This window comes from Ursus maritimus, unplaced genomic scaffold (genome assembly GCF_017311325.1).
Source record: "Ursus maritimus isolate PB19 unplaced genomic scaffold, ASM1731132v1 scaffold_15, whole genome shotgun sequence".
NCBI classification, from domain to species: Eukaryota; Metazoa; Chordata; class Mammalia; order Carnivora; family Ursidae; genus Ursus; species Ursus maritimus.
In genome coordinates this window covers 19,306,219-19,331,444 of record NW_024423897.1, presented here as the reverse complement: position 1 = coordinate 19,331,444, position 25,226 = coordinate 19,306,219, and the positions used below count along the sequence as shown (strand labels likewise).

General features: G+C 43.9%; 1 protein-coding gene across 1 annotated transcript in view; it reads left to right on the top strand.

The window, feature by feature from the left end:
• The window catches only part of GALNT10 (polypeptide N-acetylgalactosaminyltransferase 10), a 218,049-nt gene that overhangs the window by 101,405 nt on the left and 91,418 nt on the right, over positions 1-25,226 (top strand). The window lies entirely within an intron of this gene.

Genomic DNA, 25,226 nt, shown 5'->3' with positions numbered 1-25,226 from the left:
GAGGTTAATGTGATCTGATTCTCCTAGATTTCGAGGTGGGGTGGCAAAGGGGTGAAAAAGAGCTGACCTCCTTCCCCTTTTCAGGCAGTGGAAACTGTAGGACCTCTGTGCTCTGGCCGTCGGGGACATTCAGACCTCGCGTTCAGACAGTTGCAGTGACAATTTCAACCCTCATGCTCCCCACTTTCTGTGTGATACATTTGTATTTCCTTTTCTTAAAAAGGGGCTTTATTTTCGCTATCCTGTGCATGTATATACTTGGTCTTTTTTTTAATAAGCTGTCTCAAGTCACTTTGAGACAGGACACATCGTAGCAGTGATAAAGAGGGTAAGAGTGGCCGCTAACATTCTCTGAACGGTTATCATGCGTTGTTTGCAGCATCTGAGGTTCCTGTGAGGTAGGTCCTGTAACGGTGCCCATTTTACAGCTGGGGAAACTGAGGCTTAAATGAGTGCCATAACTCATGGCCCCAAGGTGGCAAAGAAGCTGAGCCAGGTCTCCAACTCAACCAAAACCTGTAGTCTGGACCTTAAGCTCTCCTGCCTCCCTAGCCATTTCCAGGAGGCTTGTTGCCATGGTCCTGGTGATTTTCTACTAGAGCAGGAGTTCTTCAAGTCGGCATGTAGTAGAGTCACCCGGAAGGATGTTACAGCCCAGGATATCGTGCCTCACCCCCGTAAGTCCCGATTCAATGGGTCTGGGTTAGGGCCCAAGAACTGGTGTTGTAGGTGAGCTCCCAGGTGGTGCTGCTGCAGCTGATCTTGGGTCCACACTGTGGGACCGTCCATAGGTAGGGTTCAAAATAGCTTCTGCAGGAAGGCAGTGCTGAGCGGCACAGTAGCACACAGTGTTTTGCTCAGGGCTTAAGAAAGTAGAGCCCAGGAAAAGATAATAGCAGCTAACACTTAGTTGGTGCTTACTGTATGCCAGGCTTGGTTCTCAGCCAGTGGTTCTCAAAGTATGGTTCCCAAGCCAGCACTGCCATGGGTACCTAGGAGCGTATTAGACGTGCAAATTCTCCGTTCCCAGCCTACATCTACTGCATCAAAAGCTCTTGAGAAGGACCCAGCAATCAGTGTTTTAATGAGCCCTCCAGGCAATTCTGATGCAAAGCTTACGTTTTAGAAGATGTTCTAAGTACTTTAAGTGCTTTGCCTCGCTCAGCCAAACCTTCCAAAAATCCAACGAGGTACATACCTTTATTATCACCATTTTACAGATAAGGAATCGAGGCATGATAAGGTTAGATGATTTGCATAAGATGGCACAGCGGGTAAGTGGAGCCAGACCTTGAATGCAGGGAGTCTGACCTGGCATCCGTAATCCACAAGGTCTTTCCACCTAGAAGAACTCAATGGGTAGAATGCAGTACAGGCCCACCCTGGAGACATTGCTGGTTCTGTTCCAGAACACCACAGTAAAGGAGTCAGAGGAGTTTCTTGGTTTCCCCGTGCATATAGAAGTCACGTTTACACTAAACTGTTGTCTGTTAAATGTACGCTAGCATTATGTCTAAAAAACAACGTGCATACCTTAATTAACAAAAAACGTGTTATCGCTAAAAAATGCTAACTATCATCTGAGCTTTCAGTGAGTCGTAATCTTTTTTGCTGGTGGAGGGTCCTGCCTGGACCTGGTGGCTGCTGACCAATCAGGGTGGCAGTTACCGAAGGTCGGCGTGACTGTGCCAATTTCCCAAAATAAAACAACAGTGAAGTTCGCTGCATCGATCAACTCTTCCTTTCAAGAAAGATTTCTCTGTAGCGTGTGTTGCTGTTTGATAGCATTTACCCACAGGAGAACTTCTTTCAAAATCAAAATCAATCCTTTCAAACCCTGCCACTACTTTATCCACTCAGTCTATGTAATATTCTAAATGCTTTGTTGTCATTTCAACAATCTTCACGGCGTCTTCACCAGGAGTAGTTTCCATCTCAAGAAGCCACTTTTTTTGCTCACCCATAAGAAGCAGCTTCTAATCCATTAAAGTTTGATCATGAGGTGGCAGCAATTCAAATATAATAATAATCATGAGAAAGAGATATTGTGAGAATTACCAGTATGTGACACACACACATGGAGCAAGCAAATACTGTTTTCTAAACAGACTTGCCCAACACAGGGTTGACACAAACCTTCACTTTGTAAAAAGCACAGTATCTGAAAAACAGAGTAAAGTGGAGTGACCATAAAATAAGGCATGCCAATACTAAAGAATTAATCTCGATAGCATGTTTGGGCTACTGACAAAATGCTTTCTGCCCCATTCCATCTTTCAGTTCCAGCAACAATACCTTGGGGTTGGCCTTATTATTATTATCCTCTCGACTTTGTAGATGAGGAAACTGCACAGCTAGGAATCTGTCCCCCACGGATGCTGCTTATCCAGGAGGGGTCCTATTCATAAGGACTTCTTGCCACGAGCGGAGGGAGCGTGGGGCCTCGGAGTGCTTGTCCATGGCGTTTGCAATAATTTGTTTCATGGTCTTCACTGTCAAGCCCCAGATTTTTCATCTAAGTCTGAGAATGTAGTTCAGATATTACTGATGTCGCTGGATTCAGAACTGTGACCTGACTCCGAGGGTCAGAAACTCAATTTATGTGTTTAGCCCCTTGCAGAGTTCAGAATTCTGCACTAATTTCATCCCACTGGCTCTAGAAAAGAAGTTCATCTGGGAGCGCTGCACTCTGACCTCAGCTGCTGTTCTGTGCTACTGTGGGGTCTCAACTCTGGCTATACCTGGGGTGGTTTTAAAAACAGACAGAGGCCAGGGCCCTGCCCCAGACCACTGGAATCCAAGTCTCTGGGGTTGCATCTGGGGTCTCACTATTTTCTAAAACCTTGTAAAGTAATGCTCACTTATAGAACCTGGATTGAAAAACTGCTGGTGTGAAATAAGGAATATTTTTATAATGAGAGAGAGAGAAGCTAGGTGTGGTCACAGCTTTCATCTGTCCATTCATCTGTTCAGTCAGTAAATATGCAGGAATGGTCTCCTGTGTGCTAAGCCTTGTGCTTGACGCCAGGAACACAATGATAAATGAGCCATTATTGCTGCCTTGTGCAAGAGGTGGGGACAGATGGGCCAAGCACGTCATTACACCACAGATGAGAAGACCAGTAATAAGAGTAGACAGAGTACTTAACTCCAGAGGACACCCCCACCCAGCACCAGCCTTTGTGGGAAGACAGTGAAGGTGGAGAAGTAGTCAAGAGATGCGTGATGTCTGCCTTACCGATTAAAAGTTTGAAGCTCCCAGCTGGTTAGAGGCCCCCAGGTTGGGGCCTGGCACCCTGGTCTCCAGTGCACTGCTCTCCCCCAACAGCTCAGGAAAAGAAAGGTCTTCTTAATCTAGGAGTCCTGGGGCCCACAGACAGGTCTGGAAACCTGAAGGAAGTAAAACAGTGCATCTTTCTTTTCATTAACCTCTCACTGAAATGAGGCGTTCCTTTCCATTATGACTGTAGGCAACAAAGCACCTGTGATGTTGTCACCAAAAGAAATCACTTACTTTCACATCGCTTTACAGATATCCAGAAATGTCATGAATACTCATCCCTGCTTTGAAGTGAAGGTGGTTTTTAGAGCTGCTACTAGATTGTGTTGCTCAATGCATTCATAAGGAAATACTTTTAGTACTATATTTCAAATTGTTTATTATTTTGATAACTACATCTCAGTCTAGTTGGTTTCCTTTATAATCTGTTCTGTTTTATTTTATGCATTGTAAATGCTGCTCTGAGAAGTGGCCTAGGCTTCAGCAGCCTGGCAGAGGGGTCCAGGGCGTCAGTGAGGTGAGGAACCACTGGTCTAGGTGGCTGTGAATGGAGCCTGAGGATGCCGCAGGCTCCTCTGTTGCCAGCCTACCCAGCCAGCCTCCAAGTCACCAGGAAGAATGTTCCTAAATCCAGTGCTCCTGACACCGCCCCCACACCCCGCCCCACACACACTTTTTAGAATTCCCAGTGTGGAACCTCACTTTCCAGAAATGAGTTGACAGATGTCTTGAAGAGCATTTATTCTTTTCCAGGCTGGGCGGGGGGTTTGGTGGATCTTTCCTGATGGCAGAAATGTGTGAGGAAGGTAGAGCAGTGGAGACACTCTCTCCCTCTGCTTTCTTTGAGCTGAAACAAGTTCTCTAGCAGGAGCTGAGGTAATGTTTGCCTTTTACTTCTTCAACTGAATATTGGCAATAGCGTGCCAAGAACAGGATTGAGAGGCTGTTTGTGCCAGAAGCTGCACCAGGGACCATGGAGCCAGAGATCGGGCACCAGGCAGTTGGGCCTCACTTGCTGGGCTTGCATGGGGAGGCGGCCAGCTGGCTCTGAGGGGACCTGCCCTCTGCACCGCCCGTGGAGGGAGCCCCAACAGAGGCTGGCTGGTGCGCTGCCCTGCTTTCCCTGCTCCCTGGGGGGGGGGGGTGGCGGGGAGGTTTGCTCGGCAGCCAGACATGGAGGCCCCTCTAGGGCACAGAGCTGATGCCAACAGCCCCAACTGTTGAAATGCCTGGGGTCTGAACATTCCTGTGCAAACTTCTCTGAGAAAATGGTCATTTTCTCCCATGCGAACATTATCCATGGTAGGACTGAAAGCAGTCAAAGAACGTGCATGGTAGGAGGGAAAACTGTCTACAATCCTGACCTGCTTTCTCCAGTCCATTGGTTTAGCTTTCAGTAAATGAATGAACCTGAATGGAATCTTTGTTACAATAATAGGCCCAAATCTACCAGATTCTTGGTTCCACGCTTTTTGCTTGGTGCTTTTTGCTAAATCAGCTCCGTTGATTTATGACATATGCTGAATTAACTCAAAAGAGCTTAGAAGTTCATATGATTATAATAGCCCAGTATTCTGTGGATCGTCTTTACATCTCCAACAAGTCACAAAAGCAACAAGGGAGACAATTATAGCCTATTCGTGTTGACAAACATTTATTAAATATATACTCTGGAAAGAAAGACAACTTGTCAGCACAAGTTTAAATCAACCACACTTACAGCACTAGTTGTAATGATAATAATAGTGCCCCAAATATGAATGTACACACAGACATACAAAAATGCTATTTGGGGGCCAAGACGGAGTAACAGGGACATCCTCCTGCCTGAAATAACAACAACAAAGGACAAACTGTGAAGCAATGGTTTATAAGACATTGGACATTAGTCAGTGGCAGGCAGTAATTCTTAAGAGATGGGAAACAAACGAGGTGAGCCCTACAAGTTCCCCAACTTTTGTCTCGAGAGAGTTTCCAGGCCATGGTGTAGGGAGGGGAACCCAGGTAGAGACTGAACAGTGCTCTGGATTAGTCTAAACAATCATAAATTATGACCCAGAAAGGTCAAACTGTTTCTAAGTAACTTAACTGCATTCCAGAACAAAGCTTGAGATTATAAAAAAGACAGTTCAATATTGTCACTATTCAGCATGGACCAAGGTAGAACCCAGTCAGAGATTATCAGGCACGCAAAGAAGCCAAGAAACATGGCCTATAATGAGGAAAATACTAAGCAGAATAAACCCAGAGTTGACAAAGATTTTAAGATTAGTAGAGGACACTAAAACAGTTATTATAACCGTATTCCATATGTTTCAAAAATTAAGTAGACACATGGATCATATAAAAAGTCCCAAACTGAACTTCTAGAAATGAAGCTAACAGTGTCTGTGGGGGAAAATAGTGTATGGGATGAACGGCAGCTTAGACATCGCAGGGGAACAATGAAAAGTGAAACTGAAGAATAGGGAGATATTCCAAGATAAAATACAGAAAAAGAATTTTTCAAAATTAAAAGAGCATTAATGAACTATGGGACAACATTAAGCAGTCAAATATCCAAGTAATCGGAGTCCGTGAAAGGGAGGAGGAAATCAGTGGCCAAGAGTTTTCCATGGGGAGTGACAACTATAAAACCACAGATCCAAGAAGCTCAGTGAAACCCAATCCAAGACACATGAATAAAATGACACCACGTACATCATAATCAAATGACTACAAACCAGTGATGAAGACAGTTTTAGAGTAAGCGGAGAAATGAAACATGTGATACACAGAGGCCCAAAGACAAGGATGACAGAATTCTCACTGGGAGCAATAGAGGCAAGAGCGTGGTGTAACAACATCTTGAAGGTATGAAAAGTAAAAACTCTGTCAACCCAGAATTCTAGACCCAGTGAAAATATCTTTCAAAAATAAAGGCAAAATAGGAACTTGTCAAACACAAAAAAGCTAAAAGAATTTATCACAACAGTTATGTACTATAAGAAATGTTAAAGGAAGTCCTTTAGGGGAAAAAAATACGATAACAGATGGAAATAGGGATTTCATTTACAAAGAATGAAGATCCCTGGAAATACTAACTATGTAGGTAAATAAACTATTTCTTTCTCCCCTTCCCCAACCCCATTCCACTCTTTCTTATTGTTTAAATCTTTTTAAAAGGTATCTGACTGTGTAACCAGAAATAATAACAACATATTGTTGGGTTTAAACCTATGTTAAAGTAAAATGTATGCCAATGTAAAGGTCAGAGAGGAGAAATGACAATTACTAGTAGACTCTCATACTACTTGTGAAATGATATAATATCATTTAAAGTTTACTGTTATAACTTTAGGGGCGCCTGGGTGGCACAGCGGTTGGGTGTCTACCTTCGGCTCAGGGCGTGATCCCGGCGAGCCGGGATCGAGCCCCACATCAGGCTCTTCCGCTATGAGCCTGCTTCTTCCTCTCCCACTCCCCCTGCTTGTGTTCCCTCTCTCGCTGACTGTCTCTATCTCTGTTGAATAAATAAATAAAATCTTAAAAAAAATAAAAAATAAAAAATAAAGTTTACTGTTATAACTTTAAAATGTATCCTATAAATCATAAAACAAGCACTAAAATAGCAAAACAGAGTTATAGCTAATAAGCCAACAAGGGAGAGAAAATGGAATAATGAAAAATATTCAGTTAATGCAAAAGAATGTAGAAAAAGAGAGAAAAGGGAACTGAGATCAGAAAAGAAAAATAAAGGGGCACCTGGGTGGGTCAGTCAGTTAAGCATCTGCCTTCAGGTCAGGTGATGATCTCCTGGGATTGAGCCCCGCATCTGGCTCCCTGCTCAGTGGGGAGCCTGCTTCTCCCTCTCCCTCTCCCTGCCACTCCCTCTGCTTGTGTGCACACATGCGCACTCTCTCTCTCACTCTCTCTCTGTCAGATAAATAAAATCCTTTAAAAAAAAAAAAAAAAGAAAAGAGAAATACAAAGCAAATACCGAGATGATGGACTTTAACCTAACCATATCAGTAATCACATTAAAAGTAAATGCACTAATTGTAACTGAAACAAGGCAGAGAATGATTAGATAAGAAAGCAAGATTCAACTACATGCTGGCTGCAAGAAACACACTTTAAATATAAAGATACAAATAAAAGCAAAAGGATAGGAAAGATCTGCCATGCTAACACCAATCAGAAGAAAGCTTTGCTGGCTCTATGAATATCGGTTAAAGTAGAATTCAGAACAAAGAATATCAGGGATAAAGAAGGTGGTTTCATAATTTAATAAAGGGGTCCTTCCTCAAGAGACCATAGCAACCCTAAATGTTCATGTACCTCATAAGGGAGCTTCAAAATACATGAAGCAAAAACTCATGGAAGTGCAAAGAGAAATAGACATAGCCACAATTATGAGATTTCAACACTTTTCTCTCAAAAATTGATAGAACAATTAGAAAATCAGCAAGGATATAGTAGACTTGAACAGCGTTATCCACCACCATGACCCACTGACATTTGTAGAACGCTCTACCCAAATAACAGCAGAGTGTACATTCCTTTGAAGTGCATACAGAACATTTTCCAAGATCATATTCTGGGTTGGACTACATGTCTCCATAAATTTAAAAGGATTCAAGTGATACAAAGTATGTTTTCTGACCACAGTGGAATTAAATTTAGAAACCAATAACAGAACAGTCTCTTAGAATTTCCAAATGTTTGGAAACTATGTAATTCATGTATGAATAACAGATGGGTCAAAGAAGAAATCAAAAGGAAAATTAGAAAATGTTTTGAACTGAATGGTAATGAAAACAGCATATCAGAATTTGTGGGGTGTCACTAAAGCAATACTTATGGGTAAATTTGTAGCATTCAGTGCTTATTTTAGAAAAGAAAAGTGGTCTCAAATTGATGACATCAGCTTCTACTTTAAGACACTAGAAAAATAAGAGCAAGTTAATCCAAAATAAGATAAGCAGAAGAAAGGAAATAGAAAAGATCAAAGCAGAGATCAATAAAATAGAAAATAGAAAAACAATAGGAAAAAATCAATGAAACCAAAAGCTGACTGTTTGAGATGGTCAATTAAATGGATTAACTTCTAACCAGACTGCTACAGAGAAAAAGAAGACACAAATTACCAATACCAGGAATGAGAGAGGCGATGTAACGTTAGATACTCTACCTGTTATGAGAATAATAAAGGAATATTCTGAACAACTTATGTCTGTAAATTCAGCGACTTAGATGAAATAATAAATTCCTTGAAGGGCACAAACTACCAAAGCTCACTCAAAAAGAAGTGACTAACCAGAATAGTCCAAATTGATAATATAGTTAAGAACCTCCCCACAAAGAAAACTCTAGGCCCAGATGGGTTCACTGGTGAATTCTAAAAAAAAAAGAAAAAGAAAAAGAAATAATACAAACTCCACCTAAATGCTTCCAAAAAATTAGAGAGAGTGGAGTACTTTCCAACTCATTGTGAACTCGGCATTACCCTGATACCAAAACAAAACAAAGGTACTGCAGGAAATTTCTATTACAGACCAGCATGCCTCTTGAGCAGGTTGGACAAGTGCTGTTATTGTCATCATCATCATTACTCACTTTTTTCAGATCAGCAAATAGAAGAATCAAAATAGAGGGAGAGGGACCTGTGGCCAAAGTCACACAGGTACACCCTGGGCAGAGTTATAGCTGGAGTCCAGTTGGAAATGGATTTGTTGTGTTGGTTTGCCAACCATTGCAGTATCCAAAACACCCAGAAAAAAGGGTAAGGAATCGGGAGGGGGAAGACCTCTGAGGGGAAATGGCTCCATGGGCCCAGGAGAGGTGGTAGCACTGAGGGCTTGAGAACCAGGAAAGCCTGATGTTTATAAATACCCCCAGAAACAGAAGCAGAATCTTCTCAAATGGTGATGTACACCTGAGCAAGAAAGGCCAGTGATGAAACAAGAATCGAGTTTTCCTGACCCAGAAGGCGTTAACTAGCTATGCATTTATGTTGGGGACCCTGGGGGCCAAGGGAAGCTGTTGGCAGAGCTGCTGCCTATGTTCCTGGGCTCCTGCCCTGCATGGCCACCTATGGATGTACCCAGAGCTAATTAAACCAGGAACTTAGTCTAAAGTAACTATGTTTGAATTAAGGGCTTCTTTCCCACTCCTCTGCCCCCAGTCTGTAGCCCACCTAAAATATAGCTAGCCCCTACTCATTTATACTAAAATGATCAAGTGTCAGTTCCTGCCTTATGGAGATCCCAAGCCTATTAGTCACTTCAAACTGCCTCTGCAAGTCATTCATTCATTCATCCATTAACAAATATTTATCATGTGCCTACCATGTGTGCTTATTGTATGGACTACTCCCTGGGGAAACAGCAATGAACAAAATAAGCAAAATTTCCTTTTTTCCTGGAGCTTACATTCTACTGGGTGGAGGAGGTCATAAACAAATAAATGTATTATTTTTTCAGATGGTGATGAATAGATATAAGAAATGTAAAGAGGCAGAGTAAGGGGTAGAGAAAGTGATGGGAATGGGATGGGTTTTATTTCGTTGGTGGAGGGGGGGCCTCTCTAATAAGATGACATATGACCAGAGATACGAAGAAATGAGGGGTCCAGCAGGGCAGTTAACTGGGGGAAGAACTCTGCAGGCAGAGGAAACAGGTAAGTGCAAAGGCCCTGGGGCCATCATGCTTGGCCGGTGGAGCCCAATGAGCCAGGAGAAAAGTGATGGGACGCAAGGCTGGAGAGATGTCAGGGCCACATGGGGCTTTGGCTTTTACCAAAGGGAGTGAGATGGGAAGCTCTGGAGAGTTTTGAGCAGAGAGAGACATAATCCGATTTTCCTTTTCAGTGGATCACTTCAGTTGCTATGTTAAGAACAGACTGTAGGCGGCCAATGGTGGAAGCAGGGAAACCAGTTAGGAATTTATTACAGCCGGGCAGAGAAGAGCGACAGTGACTCAGAGCACGGTGGCAGAGAAGTAGCAGAGAAGCAGTGACCGCATTCTAGATATACTTTGAAGGTGGAGATGACAGGATTTACTTATAGACAATATGGATATGAAAGAAGAGAAGAGACGGAGATAATGCCAAGGTTTTTGGCCAGAGCAGCTGGGAAGATGGAGTTGCCATTTACAGAAACAAAGGCTTTGTTTGAGAAGAGCAGATTTGGGGAAAATGAAGATTTTTATTTCTGTCAAGTTTAAGACGTCATTAAACATCCAAATGACGAGGTCAAGTAGGCAGTTTAGTAAAGGGTGCCGTTTGTGTTGTGAAAAATGGAAATGGTGACGGGATCCTTTTCTGAGTTGCTCTGTGTTACTGTGGTTTTAATTAACTTGCTTTCCTTGAATAGCAAGAAATGCCTGAGGCATAATGGATAGTAAATCTAAAAATGATCCAAGATCGGCTGTGGTGTGGTGTGCGGGACGACGGACTTTGTGTGCCGTGTGCGGGTCATGGCAGAGGCCGTGCACACCTCCTCCCACCCCTGCAATGGAACCGAATGCCCGGAGTCTGCACCCACCCTTGTCCCAACTGCCACGGTGCTGAGAGGTTTGTCAGACCCTCCATAGAACAGTGACAGGCTCGGAAGACGTATTTAGTATGTATTTTTACAGTTTTCACCCTTTTCCTCATGATTCGTGTGCGGGAGTCAGCTTGGTTGACAGTTCGTAATGGAGAACTTGAGTGTAAGATGAGCACCCCCGAGATGCTCAGTCCGGGAGGGATGAGGAGTCCCTGGTTTGGCAGGTTGGTAGCAAGGCAGTTGTGTAGGTAGGGACAGGAGGATGGAAAGCAGGGTTGTAGCCTGAGTGATTTGTGAGCTGAGAAAGGAAAAAGTCCAGATTTCTTTGGAGCATGACTGATTTTTCAGGAGGCTTAAATCAGTTCTCCTCTGAAATGACCTGAATCCCTTCTCAACAGCAGTGTTTCTTTCAAGACAATAGTTATTGATCTATCAGACCTAATATCGGGATTTAAAGTTGCTCATAAGCTTTAAAATAAAATGGCAGCCAATAAAATCTCTCAAATTAACTTCTTTTCTATAATTTTAAAAACAGATTTCAGTGAATTCAGCCCCTGGGTTGAAATTACAGAGTTAGATAGCTTGTAAGCAAAATCGGCTGCATGTCAACTAAAAAATCAAATGGGCATATATCCCCTACAATTTTTGCTAGGCAAAAACCACTGGACATCCACATGAGCTGATGTGTGGTTTCTGTTCTTTTATCATTTCTGCAGACCAGTGCATTTTCTTTTTTTTTTTTAAGATTTTATTTTTTCGACAGAGATAGAGACAGCCAGCGAGAGAGGGAACACAAGCAGGGGGAGTGGGAGAGGAAGAAGCAGGCTCACAACAGAGGAGCCTGATGTGGGGCTCGATCCCATAACGCCAGGATCACGCCCTGAGCCGAAGGCAGACGCTTAACCGCTGCGCCACCCAGGCGCCCAAGACCAATGCATTTTCTGAATCTTCTAGAAACGGATGCTGTGTTCTCCGTGAATAGTAACAATGTCTCCCATTTTTCAAGTGCTTGTGTGCCAAGCGTGGAGTTGAGCACTTTACCAGCCTCGTTTTACTTCTTCCAACTTTTAGGTTTTTGCGTGATATTTTTTTTCTTAATGTTCCAACACTGTCTTCTCGTTTACAAAAAAATACACTATTATAACTCTTTGTGATTCCAGCCTCTCTGAAATTGTTTGTATGTCACGGGGATCACTAGCTCCATTTTACAGATGCGCAGGCTGGACCTCAGATGAGCTCAGCCAGCAGAGAGCAGGGAAGACTCAAACCTGGCTCCAAGCATATGCTGTTTCTGCTGCCTCACACACAGACCGAGACCCCTTCCTCGCAGAGAAGGAGGGAGATGTTTTTAAATTCTAATCCTTTGTTGCATGAAGGTTCTTGGACCAGGCATGGCGAGCAGGGTTGGTGAGATAGATATAAATAAACAAAACCAACAGATGACTCAGGTTGTGTTTCACTCACCACGCTGAAGCTAATACGTGCTTGTCCAGGAGCAGACAGATAACACTCAGTAAAACTGGTTACAGACATGGGTTTGATCTCTCAGTGGTGCTGGCCTTCAAAGGGTTTAAGGAAAACGAGAATGATGACTGTGAGTTAAGGTGACGATCAGTTCTCCCCCTTCATCAAGATGGCATCCAGGGCAGTGTGGTGGTAAGACCAGCAGAGCAGCTCCGCGGAGCTAAATAGCACAGGGAAGCCTGGGTGGCTCAGTTGGTTAAGCGTCTGCCTTCAGCTCAGGTCACGATGCCGGGGTCCTGGGATCAAGCCCCACGGCGGGCTCCTTGCTCAGCGGCGAGCCTGTTTCTGCCTCTCCTCCCCACTTGTGCACTCTCTCTCTCTTGCTTTCTTGCTCTCTTTCTCTCTCTTTCTTTGTCTCTCAAATAAATAAATAAACCTTTAAAAATAAATAAATAGAATAAGACATCATTCACTCCTGATTGTAAACCTGCTCCACACCTTTCTTGGGGGGAAAAATCAGTAGTATTCCCACCACCACCACCCACCTCCAATCCTAAACCTGCCCAGGTAGTGAATGCTAACAGTTTAGCTCTCTGTAGTTTTTTTTTCCCTTTGTTTATGCAACATAAATGAAGGGGTTCATTTTTTGTTTGGGGGTTTTAGGGTCTTTTTTACAAAAATGTGGTTGTACTATACATATTTTATTCTACAAGTAGCTTTTTTTACTTATTATTTGATGGTCATGTTTCCAAGACATTTCTAACAGCCGTGTAATATTCCATAAGAATCTAACCTATGTAACCATTACTCTGTTGATGGGCATACAGATTGTTTCTTCCAGTTCTCTGTCTCTAGACACAGGAGGCAACAATATCCTTGAACACATATCTTTACATTTTTGCTTTTTCTTTTTTCCTCTTTCGTGAATCATCAAGAATCTTGTTATTGAAGCCCATTTCCCCCTAATGATGTTTGCCTGGCAGTTGGCATTTACCCGGGATCTGAAGTGTGGTCCTTCTGATGGTTATTTCCTGCTGCTTGTTCTGGGTACCTTGACCTTACATTCCGTATCGATTAACCAGAGTTCTTCCCGCTGTCAGCCTGTGTTGAAAGTTGGAGCACGTGGACTACGTGGCGTGTTCCATCTGTGGGAGGACCAGCTTTGTCATGTGGGACAGCTGTGTAAAGAAACCATTGGATTTTTCTGTGTGCTTTTAAAAATTTATTTGTTGTTTTCATAACTGTCTTAAAACTAGATATGGTCTGAACGTAGGGCTTTCCAAAATGTGAGTTCAAAAGGGAAGCAAAAGATAGCACAGACCAAGATGCTTGCAAATATTGCTTGTATCTGAAGGCTGGTGTGGGTTAGGGGCTGCCACACTGGTGATGAATGGACGGTGCAGGGTGCGTAAGTAGTAATAATAAACCTTTGCGATTCTCCGAGCTGTCTGTTGAGAAGTGGAAGAGCAGGTGGGTGCAGCTGGCTTCTAGCAAAGCCTCCCTGAATGGAAAAGGACCTTCATAAAGACGTCAGCCTTGGCACATGTTGTCACACTAATCTTCTGGCTCGTCTGATTCCAGCCAGACTGTTAAGAGAGAGCCAGCACCTATCCCATCCCCCAGAGAGGTGTGGAGAAGGGCTGGGAGCCAAGCCCCAGCTGAGGAGGGAAGGCTTGCTGTTGGGTTGTGTCAGGAGAGGGCGCAGATCTGCATCTGGAGGGAGGATGGGGGGACAGAAGTTTTTCACACTCTGCCCACTAAGACCCAGTTTCTTCCTTTTGTTCCAGAGCCTGGAGCTATTTATAACTTCCTCTTAGCTTCTTGGTGTCTCCAGAGCCCATTGGACATAGTCTTACTGAGAACGTTTTATTATAAGAGACTGTCCTTTATACAACATAGAGAGGGAAAAACACTAGAATACTGAACCTAAGCCATTTACTGGAAAATGACCTACACTGTGGCCTCTGGCAGGTGGAAACTCACATTTATGAGCCAGATGCTATACCAGGTGTATTCACCTGTGGTATCTCTTTCATTCCTTGTGACAGCCTCAGTAGGAAGGAATTATATCCCCATTTTAGCCAAGTGGAAACTGGAGGCTTAGGTTCCCAAGGTGACCCCTACTAAATGACAGATGTGGGATTTGGACCCAGATCTAGGGTCTCTTCAGCCCGTGCGACTTCCCTTACACACCTGCTGTTGCCACTTCAGGAAGTACCCTTTCTCATGAGCTACTATTTGAGATAATCGGTATGTCATCTCACTCTGTGACTCTGGGAGGGTCCCTCCCCATTCTGGGCCTCCGTTTCCTCATCTGTAAAATCAGGAGTGCAAACAAGGTGACCTTCAGGCCCTTCCGGCCTTCCTATTCAGTGATTCTCATTGGCTTTTCATGTTGAAGCTATGCAGTAGTTGGCCTTCCTCCTCAACCCAAAGAGATCCTGGCTTCTGCCTCCCCCCAAGACACACAAACCAACTCCCAAAGGCCCATCCGGTCAGTGGGAAACCCAAAACTAGCATCTGTTTGGCAGAGGAGGGTCTGTTGATTGGACTCCCATGAGAAGGTGCTAAAATGGTGCCTCCATTTCTAGAAGAAGATTGTTTATCTAAGAGTACAAACACTGAGAGCTTTAAACAACAGAGTCACTCCCCAAGGATTTTTTCAAATGATCATTCCCTTACAAAAACACATACAACTCACCCTTATATTCACTGAAGAACAATTCGCTATATAGTGTATAGAGCACGGTGGTGGTAAAACCCCATGGGTCGCGGATAATTGCTCATGATGCCATGGTGGCCCAGTGGGCACAGGATTGGTAGGGCATCACTAATCATGTGAAACATACAGTGTGCCCCAGCAGCCTCAAGTGTCCATGACCTGAAAGTCCCAATTTCCATATTAGCGTTATTTCTGGAGTTTAGAAATCTTAATTCTGTAAGGGTCTAATCTTTTCAAATTAATTTTTAAAAAAATAAGAACACTTCATCCAGCTCAAGTATGACTTTTGGATGCTTGTTTTGTTTTTCTTTTCTGAGAATGGACTTGGGAATAGGATGGACTTCTTGGCCACAAGGTTACTTTAACTGATGGGGCAATCTCCTGCAAGGAGGCAGGGCCAATGAAGGGAAAAGGGAATGTAGCTAGTTGGAATGTGGGAAAAGCCAGCAAGGCTCTCGGGGAGGAGGAGGTGGAGCCAAGGCATGGCCAAGCCTCCCAGTGCCTGAAATGGGAAGATCTTTCCAAGTCTCGCTACCAGAGTCTCTTATAACCCTCTCAACAGCAGAAATGTCTAGGATCCATCAGTCAGGAGGTCTTGGCTCTTCTCTGTATAGCTCTATGTCTGCTTCCCTCATTGACTCTGGACTCCCTTTCCATACATCAAGGTGCATCTCCAAGAAAGAGAAAGAATTTGATTGGCCTGGCACCCATTTAGGCACATTTCGTGCTAGACTCTTGACCACTGGCAAGTTGATGCATTGGCTGTCCTTGGGTCAGGGCTCTGCCCCTACGCAGCACCATCATCATGGCCAAGGAAGTGTGGTCATGGGGCCCACCCAGGACTCCTTCCTTTAGCCTTCCTCAGGCATAGAAGGCCTGGCCAAGGGGGGGATACCACGATTGACCTGATCAGCACAGATGTTTCTTTTTGGACCAAGATGGCACTTGATGCACCCTTATGTTTGCAGAGCTTCAAGATGTTCCTCTCCTATTCACTTCTCAGCTCATACCTGCAAATCCATTTTCTTTTAAAGATTTTATTTATTTGAGAGAGAGCTTGAGTGAGCACAAGCAGAAGGAAGGGGCAGAGGGAGAGGGAAAAGCAGACTCCCTACCAAGCAGGGAGCCCAACGCAGGCCTCAGTCCCAGGACCCTGAGATCATGACCTGAGCCAAAGGCAGATGCTTAACCAACTGAGCCACCCAGGTGCCCCTGCAAGTCCATTTTAAAAAGGAGGAAACAGGCCCATTTTAAAAAAGGAAGAAACTGGGGTGCTTGGGTGGCTCAGTCGTTAAGTGTCTGCCTTCAGCTCAGGTCATGGTCCCAGGGTCCTGGGATTGAGCCCCGCATCGGGCTCCCTGCTCAGCGGGGAGTCTGCTTCTCCCTCTCCAGCTGCCCCTGATTGTGCTCTCTCTCTGTCAAATAAATACATAAAATCTTTAAAAAAAAAAAAAAAAAAAAGGAAGAACCTGAGGCTCACAGAGGTTTGGTAACTTGCCAAAGGTTATGCAACTCGTAGTTGGTCTTTTCGGCTCCACGTCCACACAAACTACTTCTGATAAATGTAAACAAACATTGAAAGGGCATGAACGAGCAGACTGAAAGCATCCACATTCCTACCAGCGGTAGTTTTTATGCTGAAGTTCATCAAAACCCCCAGAGACCCACTTCTCTCGGCTGCACGGTCCAGCTGCCCACAGACCTGCCAAAGCCCCCGGGTAGCACTTGGAACATGACAGCAGACACCAGCTCCTTGAAACTCTGTATGATTCAGATTTATTCTTTACATCCAGGTTTCCAAAGGCTTTCCTCTTTGTGTTGTGTCTAAACTGAAGAACCAGCCCCAGCAACCAGTCCAGTAGCCACTGGCCATGTGGGCTGGGATCTCCATGCAGCCTCTGTAAGCCTCACCTCCATACTTGGAAAACAAAAGGGTTGAACTAGGCCCTTCCTACTCCAGTCCAGCCCAGCCCAGCAACCATTAATCACCTCCTCCCTGTTGGCAAGGCGCAGGGCTGGGCGCAAGGCTACACGACTCATAATACCTTCATGCTTTGTCTTTCTAGGCCATTTTCATTCTGCTCTCTCCTCACAGCCACATGCAGGGAGGCGGGAAAAATTATCATAATTTGTTACTGCTTATTTATTTGTCTGCCCCCCCCCCCATTCAACTCTGTATCCCTTAGGGACAGTGACTCGTTCCTCACCAGTGTAATCCCAGGGCTTAGCATAGTATCTGTCACATAGGTGCTCAGTAAACATTTCTTGAATACATGCGTGATTGAGGGAGTGAGCAAATGAGAATGTTTTGAGCCGTGAGCTGGCTAAAGCCTGGGGTACCAAGAATGGGATGCATGTCTACAAGAGCGAAAATCTTATTCAGGCCTTACTAAAGCCCTGTGCCTTTCTCTGGAATGTCCATCCCTGATTCCAAGAGAATTGAAATCAGGAGCATTCTTTTGCTGTGAGTTCCTCTCCGCATTTACCCATCTCCAAGGACAGAGCTAGCCACTCCCTCCATCTGGCTGTTTTAAATGTACAGTCTCACCTAGTTATCCTGACATTCTCGTGGTATTACCATCCCCATTTCACAAATAAGAAACTGAGGCTCAGCAAGGGTGGAATCCTACCCCTGGGTGTCATGGCTACAGAATGGCAGAGTCAGGATTTGAGCTCAGGTCGAGAGCACTTTTTGCTCCCTTAGACACATACAACATCAGGTTTGTTCAATTGACTTGCATTTCCGCTGGGTCTGTGGATAGTGTCCTATGCTAGCGAATTAAATGTCTTTTATAATTCCCTTCAAAATGATTGGATTGTTCTATTCAAAGTTGACTGGGAGAGATTTTTGAAATGCTTTCCTTTGATTTTGACTTCCTTTCATATTCTAGTGCTCCAGCATTAAACCCTGAGGGGGCATCTTAAGGGCCAGTATATTAGATCTGTCTTTGTGTCCCAAGAGCTCAGAATCCTTCAGGGAAAATTAAATTGGGGGCTGCTTAGCCACAGATGGGCTCAGTTATCTCCCAGTCGTCCCACTGCCTCCCATCCTCACAATGGCCCTCGGCCCAGGCCCTTTCTCCCAGTCAATGATGAGCAGAATTCTGCAGTGGTAGACAGAGGCTGCCCTCTGCAGATCAGAGGTGACCTGGGGGACTATTTCTGCCTCTGTCCTTCAGAAGCCATCCTTAGTTCCAAAACAGATTCATTTGATTAAGAGGGCTTAGAGATGATCCAGTTATAACAGCAAGGATTCTTTTAGTGACGAGTGACAGAGACCTAACTCAGACTGACTTAAGAAAACGTATTGACTCACGTAACTGAAAAGGCCAGGAGCAGAGCTTGGCTTCAGCTATAGCTGGATCCGAGTCCCTAAACGATGCCAGTAGGAACCTCTCTCCAACTCTTGGCTCTATTTTCTACTCCGTTAAATGCATTTTAAGAGAGGGAACACACATGGTGGCCCCAAACAGACCAGACTTATATCCTCCCATGTTCAATTTCAGCAGAAAAGAGCCGGTCTCTCTCTTAGCCAAGATGTACTCTGATTTACAGGTGCCCATCCCTGCACTGTCACTGTGGTTGGAGAGATGCAGTTTTCTGATTGGCTGAGCCAGGCTCCCTTGCCCACCCTCACGGCAAGGCAAGGACCTCCCCCTGAACCCTACAGAATTGAGGGGTGGAAGATTACTCAAGGAAAATCAGGATGCTGTTACCAAAGAAGGAGAAAGAATACAGAACAGGTGCCTGAGACTTGATAATTGCATCTCTCCAGTTCCCTTATTAGCATGAGGGGAACCTGAGATCCAGCAAGAAGAGAGGGGGCTTGGATTGTTGGATGGCAGAGCAGAAACTAGAAGCCAGGGTGTCAGACTCCTACTTAGTTCCCTCAGTTTTTGTCTTTTATCTCTTCATTCTTCTTTTTGCCTGTACAGTTAATATCATTGCTACATTATCCATATGAAAGTATTAACATGTATAAAGGGCAGATGGGTTCCAGTCCAGGCTCTTGCCCTCACCAGCTGTTTGACCTCCGGCAAGTTACTTAGCTTTTCTGTGCTTGGTTGCCTCCTCTTTGTAATGGGAGTAATGATAGTCTCTACCTCGAAAGAGACGAAATAAATGAATAAAATAAAATAAATGAAGCAAAATGACTTTGTGCATATAAAGTGCTTAGAACAATGCCTGACAAATGGAGATCCTTAACAGATATTTTCTGTTGTTATCATTTTCATCTTCCAGCTTACTTTTAACTGCTTATCAGTAGTTTGAGACATTCATCATGTATTTAATCTTTCCCTGTTGATGCACGTTCACTTTGTTTCTCCTCTTTTTGCTGTTTCACAGTGGGTCAGGGAACACCACCAGCCATGCCCGTTGTCCTCACACTGTGCATGTGTAACTGGGGGTAGGACCCCGTCAGACTGCAAACCAGGTGATGACGGATGTGCCTGTGCAAGGGACAGGCTGTTTTTCACTCAGGTCTAGCTGTAAGCACTGAAATCTTTTGTGGTGCCATTGGGACCAGAAATCTTGAGGCGAGAGGGCATCACCATCAAGTGGGTTTGCCGTGTGCCATGTCATGGAAACAAATACATTTTCAGAGAAGCTTGCAGAAGAAGACAGTCCCTAAATGTTTAGCAGAGGTCAGCCCCAAGTGTCAGGATGTTGCTGTTGTTACCAGTTGTTCATTAGCCTTTCTGTGCTTTTTAGACTTTTATCCCTGAGCAGTTACCACTTTTGTCATCAAGAAAAACACTGTGGTATTTTTTTATTCAAGTATAATTAGCATACAGTGTTACATTAGTTCCAGGTGCACAACGTAGTGATTTAACAATTCTCTACATGACTCGGTGCTCATCACGGTAAGCGTACTCTTAATCCCCATCACCTATTCACCCGCCCCCACCCACCTCCCCTTTGGTAACCATCAGTTTGTTTTCTATTGTTCAGAGTCTGTTCTTTGTTTGTCTCTTTTTATTTTTGTTGGTTTTATTTTTTAAATCCCACGTATGAATGAAAATATATGGTATCTGTGTTTCTCTGACTTGTTTCACTCAGCATTATACCCTCTGGGTCCATCCCTGTTGTTGCAAATGGCAAGATTTCATTCTTTATTGTGGCTGAATGATATTCCATTGTCTGTCAGTGGACACTTGGGCTGCTTCCATATCTTGGCTTTTGTAAATAATGCTGCAGTAAACATGGGGGGGGGGCATATATCTTTTCGAATTAGTGTTTTTGTTTTCTTTGGGTAATCACTCAGTAGTGGAATTACCAGATCCTATAGTAATTCTATTTTTAGTTTTGGGGGGAACCTCCATGCTGTTTTCCAGAGTGGTTGCACCAGTTTGCATTCCCGCCAGCAAAGCAAGAGGGTTCCTTTTTCCCCACATCCTTGCCAGCACTTGTTATTCCTTGTGTTTTCTGTTTCAGCCATTCCAGCAGGTGTGAATTGATGTTCGACATCAGTAATCAGGGAAATGCAAACTAAAACCACCATTAGATATCATTTTACACCTGTTAGAATGGCTAAAATAAGTGTTATTTTAAACAAATACCAGCTAGATTTGAGTCCTGGATCTAGGTCCTTACCTCTCTGGGCCCTGTTTTCCTTCTGAGGAAAATGGGATTAGCCCTTCCTGGTTCTCCTCCCTCCCTGAGGTTGGTACAGATTAGAGGAGAGAGAACGACAAGTGCTCTGGAAACCATCAGGCACAATGAACCGCTGGAAGGCAAAGTTGTTCCTGTCTGGACATGGCCGAACCCAGGCTCCTTATGTTGGGAATATTGTGCCCTAGTTTCCCTTCCTGGAGACTACATTCTCTATGGCCACTTTCTAAAGGCATCGGGCACAGGGATGCCTCATGCTTATCATACACCAAAGCACTGGGCATAACTCCACCATCCAGCGGTGAAATCTCAAGACACAACATGCAGACGGGTCTTAAAGAGGACTGCTAAGATGGGGGTGTCAGTGCAGGTGGGGGCCTTCTGTTTCCTCCCCACCATCCCCAGGCCTCCTCTTCCTGCTGGGACCCGAGGCCTCTTGAGAAGAGGACCAACACGGCTTCTTGCACGAGTGCCCCTACAAGAAGGTGGCCTGTGGGCTTGTCTGTGGCACCAAGCTTCCTGCTGGATTCTGGAGAGATTGATTTCAGCATGTCAGACAATTTTGTATTTAAACAGAGAGCCTCTACTAAGCTGGAACCAAACTAATGACTAGTGCCCATGGCAAAAGTCAAAGTGCTGTTGTGTGTTTATTTAGTAAATAAATGAGTGGATGGAGAGAGGAGAGAGAAGAAGACTAATCCCCAGGCCCCCTAATAAAGGTACATGTTCAGGGGCGCCTGGGTAGCGCAGTCGTTAAGCGTCTGCCTTCGGCTCAGGGCGTGATCCCGGCGTTGTGGGATCGAGTCCCACATCAGGCTCCTCCGCTGGGAGCCTGCTTCTTTCTCTCCCACTCGCCTGCTGTGTTCCCTCTCTCGCTGGCTGTCTCTCTGTCACATAAATAAATAAAATCTTTAAAAAAAAAAAAAAAAAAAAGGTACATGTTCAAGGCTATGATCCAAGCTGAGCCTTTCATTTGAGTTCTGAATAATCCGTAATTCCATGATTGAATCAAATTAGAAGTGAATTTAGTCTATTGTGGCATTTTTATTTCCCTTACTATGTGATGGTGTTTGTGTGTCTGCTGGCAGGCCGTGGGGCCCAGCCTGGAGTTTGAGAGAGCCAGGCCTCTCTGTGGGGTAGTAGCTCTATTGTATTTCACCCCATGGACTCCAGGCAACTTATTACTGCTAACTGCCCCCCCCCAACCCTGCTTCAATCGAACGAGCCTCCTGTGAAATTGGATGGAAGGCAGGAACCTCTGCAGCAAACTAGATACCGCTGTCTTTCTTGGCCACAGACGACCCAGCCGAGTCAAGGGAAAGGGATTTTTAAGAAAGAGGCGCTTTCGTTTATTTGCGAAAACCCACATAATGAAGTTGGTGACGGGTGCCCAGAGAAAGCTGGCTGACAGGACCAAAGGGATTAGAGGTGGGGGAAGGGTGGGGGGAAAAGGCCAGAAGAGGGCTGCTGCATGAGGCCTGGCTAGAAACCATCCAACCAGATGAGGGAGGAAAACAGGACATGAAGGAAGTCCCACAGTCTCAAGAGGAAAGAGACTGACTTGTCCAGCAGAGCTGGACTGGCAGAACTGGGGGGGAGGGTCCTGTCCACACAGCTGGAGCTGAGCTCACTGCCAGACACCAAGGGTTCGTTCCTGTCCCCACCCCCCACCCCCAGCTTCCCTTGGTGCCTCTAGCAGAGGTAGAATTTGAATCTAAGGAGACTGTAGACCCTGACCCATTTTCCTCTAATGTTTCTTTCTGAAAATTACCAAACATACAGAGAAGTTTTTAAAGAATTGCACATTGAGCACTCATGTTCCCACCACCTAGATTCTGCGGTTCGCATTTCTCTCCCTGCTTTATCACATATCTGTCCATCCCTCTCTCCATCTGTCAGTCTATTTTATTTTTTGAGATGTTTCAAAGTAAGTTGCAGAGAGCCCCTGATGCATTTTGACAGTTTAACAATGTCCTGCAGTGGCATACAAAAGGAGACATTTTGTTGTTCCACATTTTCTCCAAAAAAACTTCTTACCAGTCTTGTGGAGCTAGCTAGCTCCCTCCCAAAATGTGTTTCACTTATGAGCTGTCAACTTCAAAGGTCTCCAGGGACCTGGGAGGCAATGTAAGGGAATGAAACAGCTCTGGTATAAGGCTGTGGGGAGTGGTAGGAGCTGAGGGGACTCAGAGAGCTCCTGCACCTTGGAGAGGGGTGTCCACTGTCAACTCCAGCCCACTGCTGCCATGTGAGACCCATGAAGATTTTTTGTGAAATCTTCTACTTTTGAAGTGTTTGCAAATAAGGTTTACAGGCTGGGCAAAGGGCATCAAAGATGACTTTTGTGTACGAGTTTTCTGTAGCTGCCTTGGCAGATTACCATAAATTCAGCAGTTTAAACAGCACAAAGTTATTCTTAACAGTTCTGCAAGTCAGAAGTCCAACATGGGTCTCACTGGGCTAAAATCAAGGTGTTGGCCAGGCTGCATTCCCTTCTGAGGGCCCTGGGGGAATCTTGCTTATCTGGGTTGTTGGCAGACTGGTTATGAAAAGTGAAACTCTGTTTTCTTGCTGGCCATCAGCTGAGGATCATTCCCAACTTCTAAAGGCTGCCCACTTTCCTTGGCTTATGACCCCCTTCCTCCATCTTCAAAACCAGCAATGGTGAGTTGAGTCCTCTCACACTTCATTTCTCAACTCCTTCCTTCTTATCTCTCTGACCCAGCCAGAAAGGTTCTCTACCTTTAAGGACACCTGTGGTTACATAGGACCTACTTGGGTAATCCAGGCTCCTCAAACTCATCTCAAGGTTCTTACCCTTAACCACATCTGCAAAGTCACTCTTGCCATGTAAGGTAACATACTCATAGCTTCTGGGGATTAAGGCTTAGACATCTTTGGGCTGCTAATCTGCCTACCATACCTGGCTTCTGACTGGAGACAAAGTAGACAGCTTTGACATTCCCTCTGGGCCTGCCTGGTCCTCAGGTCCCATCTTCTGGGCCCTGGGAAAATCCCTAATATCTCTAATGAAATGTACCCCACAGACAAAAAGAAGTGAGGGACAAAAGGAATCTCAAGTTATATGTAATCAGAGTGTTAGCAATGATATTAGAATTGCTTTTCTGAAACAATTATATATTGTAGGAAAAAGCAAATAAGTAACAATGTTAAGAACCTAGATTTTTAGCGAAAGAGATAAAATATATAAAACCAGACAAAGACATCACAAGAAAACTATAGACCAATATCCATTTTGAATGTAGATGCAAAAATCCTCAACAAAATACTAGCAGACCGAATTCAGCAATATGTAAGAAGGATTATACACCATGACCAAGTAGGGTTTATCCTAGGAATGCAAGATTGGTTCAACATATGAAAATCAATCAGTGTAAAACACTTTATTAATAGAATAAAAAATGAAACCCATATGATCATTTCAGTAGATGCAGAAAAAGCATTTGACAAAATCCAACACTTTTCCATGATAAAAACATTCAACAAACTAGGAATATAAGGAAACTTCATCAAGTTGATAAAGAACATCTATGAAAAACCCACATTAACATTATATTTATTGGTGAAAGATTGCAAGCTTTTCCTCCTAAGACCAGGATCAAAATAAGGATGTCTGCTCTTGCCACTTCTATTCAACATTGTACTGGAGTTTCTAGACAAAGCAATTAGACAAGAAAAAAATAAAAGAAATAAAAGTCATCGAGCTTGGAAAAAGTGAAACTGTATTTGCTCACCATGTTATCTTATATATAGAAAATCTTGAAGAATACACACATACACAAAATTAGTAGAATAAGCTCATTCAGCAAGTTCCAGGATACAAGTTCAATATACAAAAATCAATCATATTTCTATACATTAGTAAGAATAATCTAAAAAGGAAATACATATTTACTGGACATTTCTCCAGAGAAGATATACAAATGGCCAATAAGTATTTGAAAAATATACTCAACATCATTAGTCATTAGGAAAATGCAAATCAAACCAAATGAGATACTACTTCACACCCACTAGAATGGCTATAATTAAAAGGTGGATAATAATGAGAGTTGGTCAAATGTGGAGAAATTGGAACACTCATAGGTTGCTAGTGGGAATGTAAAATGTTCTTGCCACTTTGGAAAACAGTTTGGCAGTTCTTCCAAGAGTTAAACATGGAGGTACCATATGGCCCAGTAGTTCTACTCCTTGGTATATACCCAAGAGAACTGAAAACATGTATACACAAAAGCTTATACATGAACATTTGTACCAGCATTATTCATAATAGCCAAAGGGTAGAAACAACTCAAATGTCAATCAGTTGATGAATACATAGATAAAATATGGTATATCTGTGCATTGGAATATTATTCAGCCATAAAATGAATGAAGTCCTGATACTACAACAATGATGAACCTTGAAGACATATTCATTGAAAGAAGCCAGACACAAAAGGCCACATATTATATGATTCCATTTACATAAAATGTCCAGGATAGGAAAACCAATGGAAACAGAAAGCAAATTTGTAGTTACTAAGGACTGAGGTGAGGGGATAATGGGTAGTCACTGCCAATGGATATGAAGTTTATTTTGGGGGCAGTGAAAATGT